The sequence below is a fragment of the Myotis myotis genome, unplaced genomic scaffold (genome assembly GCF_014108235.1).
Source record: "Myotis myotis isolate mMyoMyo1 unplaced genomic scaffold, mMyoMyo1.p scaffold_m19_p_18, whole genome shotgun sequence".
NCBI lineage: Eukaryota > Metazoa > Chordata > Mammalia > Chiroptera > Vespertilionidae > Myotis > Myotis myotis.
The window spans coordinates 26,359,651-26,366,661 of NW_023416322.1; the positions used below are offsets into that span (position 1 = coordinate 26,359,651).

Here is a 7,011-nt window from a genome sequence, read left to right on the forward strand (position 1 = left end):
TGCAGTTTCTTAGCCGGTGGATAATACCTCTCTACTCTGCCAAGAACGTGGATTTCCTAAAATGCACAAATGATCATATTTGTCTCTTTAACCATTATGCTGTGGTTCCTTATTGTCTAGGAGAGAGAGGATAAACACCTTCATATAGTGATGGCACGTCCATTCACTGGACTAACCTCCCCTCCCACCCTCCTCTCCACATTTCAGGACCTCTGCCATGTGCCTGTCTATAGTGATCATCCCACCTACTTTATTTAAGATGCTCATTCTTCAGGTGTCAGTTTCAAAGTCACCTCTCACAAGAGCATTTCCTGGCCTTTAAAGAATATTTCTGTCCCCCTCATCTCCCTTCCTCTAGTTTATATCGTAGTCCTCGCTTTTCTCTTTATAGGCACTAATAATCTGTAGTTACCTGATAAACGTATTTACAGAGTACTTGCAAAATCGGCCTCCATCACTGTAAAGTAGTCTCCAAGCAAGCATGGACTGAACATGTCTTGTTCACTATTCTGAGGAATTTGTTTAATAAATGAATACATGAATATACCCTTGTTCCAAATTCAGCCAGCTTCAGCTCTCTGAATGTATTCAGCCATTTCATTCTCTGCCTTCCTATGTTCCGTTTCCTGTCTGGAGCATTCTCTGGAGAGTCTGGTGACTATCTGGTCATGTTTCATGACTCAGCTCAAGCACTGGATCCTTTAGAAAGGTTGGTGGAGTTGACCACTCTTTGGGCCCTGCTGGAGCATAGTTCACCCTCTTATACTAGGATCTATCACATTCTATTGCTTTTATTAGTTCCCATGAATATGTCCCCCTACTAGAATGTAAGCTCCTACTGGGAAGGGTTTGGTCCTTGCTCATCTCTAGTCTCCCAGCATTTAGCACAACACATGGTTGGCCTTCAGCAATCAGTCAAAGCTGGTTGGGTAACTGAACAAATGAGTTTCTCCTAAATGCTTCATAGCATTTGTAACTGATAACTTCATTTGATTCCAAATGATTCCTATTAAAAATCACCACAGGATTATTTAATCTATAGTAGGAAGAAAAGACAAAAGCGTTCCAGAGGAAATTTTGAAAGACAATCCATTTCTCTGTAATCAATAGGATTTTTTAAATTTTATTATTATTTTTTTTTTTGGTGCACCATTCCCAGAGGTACTGCAATACTGGGTCAATGTGTGGAGTGGACGAAGCAAGCTCCTATTCCACCTCCCTGCCCCCCAAATCCATCTATAATAATAAAAGGGTAATATGCTAATTAAACCAGATGTCATTCCGGATGTCATTCTGGATGAAGCCAGAGCCAGAAGGAAGCCCGGCTCCCAGGTGCCTGTGGGTGGCAGGAGGGAAGCCAGCCCAGGTCCTGGGTGCCAGCCGGAAGCCAGTGCCAGCAGCTGGGGTAAGGAAGGCCTACTTTTGCACGAATTTTTGTGCATCAGGCCTCTAGTTTAATATATTGTCCTCAGATAGAGGACGTATTAGATATTAAACTGATAAGAACAGTTGCTTCACTTTTGATCTTAACCAAAAGGCTGAGAAGTGATCATCAATAGTATTTTTAAAAATAATTCCAGATATCAGATGGTCCTTGAGTAATACCACCAATAATTATAGCAAGAAATATCAGTTGAAGGAAAGGTTAAAATCATTGACCAGCCTCAGCCAAGCACTCTCCTGGATTGCAGCTGCATGGCCCATTGAAAGGATTTAAATTGGTCGCTGTCTGGAATTCCCAAATCTTTGGTTTATATTTCATTTTTTAAAAACTGCACTTTCAGTTTCTGCTCACCACCTCCAAACTGAAGGCAGTCTTTTTAAAAAAATTTTTATCTTTAATGTTGAAAGTATCACATATGCCTCCCCCATTGACCTCTTCTAGGCCACTCCCACCCCCTGCCCCTGGAGGTAGTCTTGACCCCTATGGGATCAAGACTCAGAAAACTGGCTGTACCTCAGTGGGACTGGATGCCTTGCTCTTCTGGTTTGGGGATCATCGTTGTACTTTCTGCCTCCAGCCCGCAGTCCTCACATGGTTACGCACAGACAGCCTCTGGCGCACAGATGAGCATAAAACAACCATCGCTGCAGGTGCAGAAATGCTTTTATAATGAATTACAGCCTCCTTACTGGGACCCAGGAGAGACCTGCTGTGTTTGTCACTTTTTAGTTATTAGGCCACGTCTGCAGGCACCCACGATTTCTATTCCATGCTTACCCTCATCTGGAACAGAAAGCAAGTGCTGTAGCAGCTGTGTGTATATTTGTTTTCTTTGGGGCAGAATATAGAGGCCAAGGAAACCACAAAACATACTGAATCAAAGTTCTTCCTTCTCTTACATAAGGATACAGAAGCAGGTGCGCAGTGCTTGTTTGTTCTGGATGTATAATAAGGGCTCTGAGCTTTCATGTTAATAAGTTGTATGCAGCCTCTCATTAGTGTCATAGGTACAGTCCGAGTGCTGTCTTAGCTCCATGATTGGACTGCTTTACATAAGAGACACACCTCATATGTCTCTGCCCTATAGGCCCGATTCATACCAGCATCACTCTCCTTACTCTCACATTTGAGGACACACGTGAAGAGTCACAGCCACATGGACGGGTGAAGTCTTTGTTTGACTGAAAACCTCATTCCAAACATACTAAAGCCTAAGGAGCCCAAAGGGGCAAACCTTTTGAAGGATCATTGCACTGAAGAAAGAATTCTAAATTCGTAGATCTTTTCTTTCATCACATTCAATATCCACTTTCCCTCTACTTTCTTCTTACTTCTGAAGTCTTAGTAATTCCTATCCTTGCTCCTCTGTAAGTAAGGCATTCCCCCACACCCCCTTGGGTTTTTTCATGATTTTTTCCCCCTGCGTCTTTGATTTTTTTATAGCTTGATATATGTGTTGCTGTAATTTTGGGGATTTTATTCTGCTTGGGGCTCTCTGAGCTTTCTGAATTTTTGTTTGATGTCTATCATTAACTTTAGGAAATTCTGAATCATCGTTGCTTCATTTATTTCTTCTGTTCTTTTTTCTATCCCCGTTGTCATATATTACTCCTTTTATAGTTCTTGAATACTCTGTTGTCTTTTGTCATTCTTTTTCTCTTTGCATTTCAGTTTTAGAAGTTTATATTTCTTCTAGCTCATGGACAGTTTCCTTGGTTGTGTCCAGTCTATTGAAGAGCCCATCAAAGGCATTCTTCATTCCTCATACAGTGTTTTTGATTTCTAGCATTTCCTTTGGATTCTTTCTTAGAATTCCCATCTCCCTGCTGGTATCATCCATCTGCTCTTGCCTGTTGCCCACCTTTTTCATTAGAGCTCTTAGCATATGAGTTACAGTTGTTTTAAAATTTCAGTCTGATAATTTCAGCATCCTTGCCATATCTGACTCTGGTTGTAATGCTTGCTCTGTCTCTTGAAACTGTCTTTTTTGCCTTTTAGTATACCTTATAGTTTTTTCTTGTTGAAAGCTTGACATGATGTACTGGGTAAGAGTAGGCCTTTTGTGTGAGGCTTTATGTTTATCTTCCTAGGAGTTGGGCTATGTTTACTGTTTGTTGTAGCTCAGGTGTCAGAAGCTAACATTTCCTCTGATGTTCTTGTGTTTGCCTCCTCTGTTGTATTTGGGTTTCCCTAGAGATCTCTTCTTAAGTAAAGTCTGAGGCCTGCAGTTCTTTCAATTATATTTCCTGGTTATAATACCAGAGCCCTAGTGATGTGATGGTGAGGTGGAGAGCGGGAAAGGGTTCTATGGTCCTGCGATTAGGTCTCAATCTTTTAGTGAGCCTGTCTGTGACTTTCATGAGTGCCTCTTAGTCAACTCCTCCCCTCCCCACCTGCTCAGGTGAGTCTTTATGAGAGAAATACCAAAGAGTTTGCAGCCATGTTTTAATAACTGCCATACTTATTTTATTTTTTTAAAATATATTTTATTGATTTTTTACAGAGAGGAAGGGAGAGGGATAGAGAGTCAGAAACATCGATGAGAGAGAAACATCAATCAGCTGCCTCCTGCACACCCCCTACTGGGGATGTGCCCGCAACCAAGGTACATGCCCTTGACCAGAATCGAACCCGGGACCCTTCAGTCCATAGGCCAACGCTCCATCCACTGAGCCAACCGGTTACAGCTGCCATACTTATTAAATGTGTTGTGAGAATAAAGTGATTAAGATACACTAGCTATACTAGTATATTATGGTATGAACTTCACTTAGAAAAACTTGTGCTAGAATTAGGTTTCCAATGTTCAGAGGTTGTGCAAAGAACACCTAGATTCATTCATTCATTTCAAAAATACTGACAATACTGTGGTGAAAAGACAAGATCCTTGACCTCATGATTCAGGACACTGGTATACTTCTGAAGAAATCACATCAGATTGATAATGATTCGATATGTTTAGTTCCATGCTAGAAATATGGATCTAGCTTACCACAACCATGAGAACATGTTACGTGAGTTATATAAGATCCAGAAAATCTACAGAAGGAGGAAAAAATGGAGGTGACAGAGGTTGAGTGCTGAACAACATTTTTGGGGAGCACAGACTATCAAAACTTCTAAATTCAAATGTCATATAAAAGACCAGATCTGGGGCCAAAGCAATGAAAACAAGGAGCAGAAGCAAGTTATCTCTGGACTTGAACAAGAATGGGGTTGATAGAAAAGCAAAATGAAGTTTCTATAAAATTTCTTTGTGTTCATTAACTGTGTATGATGGATGTGTCTGTCTTGAAGAATAAAAGTAGGGTGTTATAGTAAGTACAACTACTGACATATAAATACTTTTTTAAAGAGACATAGTAGACGAAAGTTACTTGCAAGGCATATAATTGTCAAAGAATTGCTAACTAGAATATACCAAGAACTCCTACAGATTTTTTAAAAATCAAACAACCCCGTGGAAATATGGGCAAAAGATATAAATAGGAAAATCACAGAAAAGGAAACCAATCTCACTATAATCATGAAAATGCAAAATAAAAATAATAAAATCGCTATTATTAAAAGATCCCCCCATGAATAGACTAAATTTGGTGGTTATAATGATGAAACTAGATACATATACCAATTTGTATAAATGACAAAAACAATGAGGAATTGTAAAATGTAGACATGAATGTGAACAACATTATACCATTTGGTTCACGTTTTAAAATGTGCAAACTACATAATGATTTTCAATACATCCATATATAATAAAGTATGAAAAAACAACAGAAGACACAAATCGATTTCAGATTCCTCTGAGGAGAGAGTAGAGGAAATTGAATTCTGGAGTAGTTCCATTATGGACTTTTAATGTATCTATGTCTTCTTTCTCATAAAAATTAGATCTAAAGCAAATATGACAAGAAGCTAACATTTGTAAAATGTAATGGTGACAGTACCATTTTCTATGTACTGTTGGAAATATTTAATAATCATTTTTTTTCAAATATTAGGAACACAAACTACATGGAATATTAACATTGAATTCCTCTTTGCGGGACAGTTGGGGAAAGCGATTTGTTCAGATCTGGCTGAGGGACATGTGTCTGTCTTTGTCCAGTTTGGGACATATTCTCCTTTAGTAGACTTTTCCTTTATCCACTGAAGGTTTTGTCCTATACCTATGATTTCGATATTTACTTCCATACATCAGGGCTTTAATATTAATGATAGAAAATTCTCAGTTTCTCCACTTTAAATATTTCAAAGTTCATATAGGAAGTGCTTGGTTGGTTTGTTTGCTTTAAATAAACTATATAAGCAGATTTACTTACCTGGCCATAGGCACCTTTTGAAAAATACTGACTATAAGTGTTTCCCTCATTTGAGTTTTCAACTTTACTCTCTTCTATGTTGTGGTGATAGAAGGCTTTAAAAATTTTTTTTAAACTTTTTGTTGGGAAAAGAACAGCTATCAGTTTGGGTAAGATTTGCAAAAAGACTCATTCATTATTCAGAAATTAAGGACTTCATGATATTTCATTTCTAAAACTGTTTGAACATCTGGTTCCTACAGTTAAGCAGCATGCTGGCATAGAAGTGTAGCTTCATCCTGTAACTATGTGGACTATGGAAGAATATACAGGAATATATGGAAGCAGCCCCCTGCAGAGTATGATGAAGAGGTCCTACCCTAGCCTGAGCTTTTATAATGATTTTGCAAAGGGTAGGTTGTTAGCTAAGAGTAGAGTTTGCAGCAATTTAAATGCCAAATCCAATGTCCCAGTATGAAAGCCAGTTCATCCTTACCCTGTCTTCCTCCTAACACTCACAATCGTAACAATCATTTTGGAAATTGCTTCTAAATAAGATTTTGCTCGAGTTACGACTAAAGTTTAATTTCTTCTTCTTGGTGACATCACATGCACATCAAGCAAGCACTCATGTTCCTGAATAAGCCCGAAGCTTTGGCTGGGGCAACCTGAGCCTTGCTTTCTGCCAGGCTCACTGGAATGCACAGCTCACAATGGTTTCCAGATATATCAGTTCCCTTCCTGTCTAGGACATTGCATTGCCACATGACCTTTGCCAAGTCACTTCTTTCTGCTCTCCCATAACATAAGGTTGTAATTATGATGATCTCCCTCATAGAAATGTGATGAGAAGCTATTCATAACAAAGACTGTAAAAATCGCAAACATGATGGGAGAGGCAGATATGAAATGTATGAAAAAGCTCTAAATTGAATATTCATTTCCTCCCTGGCTCAGCGTGTCCTTAAACTTTATTTGGAAGAACAACAGCAGTGAGAGTGCTTCATTAGGTCCTCCTGTTAATGCCATCCATGTAATATATATATTTTTAGCCCTGAATATGGCCTTCATTTTCAGACAAATGAACTTTGTCTGAAAGTGTGTGTGTGTGTGTGTGTGTGTGTGTGTGTGTGTGTGCAAGATATCTTTTCATTGTTCTCTCATCAGCCACATGCTCTTTCTTTTTTTTTCCCCAGGAGAACTGTGGTCATTTAGTTGGTTTTAAATTGGCAATGCGTTGTATTCAGTGCCAGACACATGACA

General features: G+C 39.1%; 2 pseudogenes; both read right to left on the bottom strand.

Annotated features, from left to right (window-relative positions):
* Positions 1 to 1,139: 1,139 nt before the first annotated feature.
* Positions 1,140 to 1,320, bottom strand: LOC118673859 (annotated as a pseudogene).
* A 109-nt stretch (positions 1,321 to 1,429) lies between these two features.
* Positions 1,430 to 1,550, bottom strand: LOC118673852 (annotated as a pseudogene).
* Between the last annotated feature and the right edge of the window lie 5,461 nt (positions 1,551 to 7,011).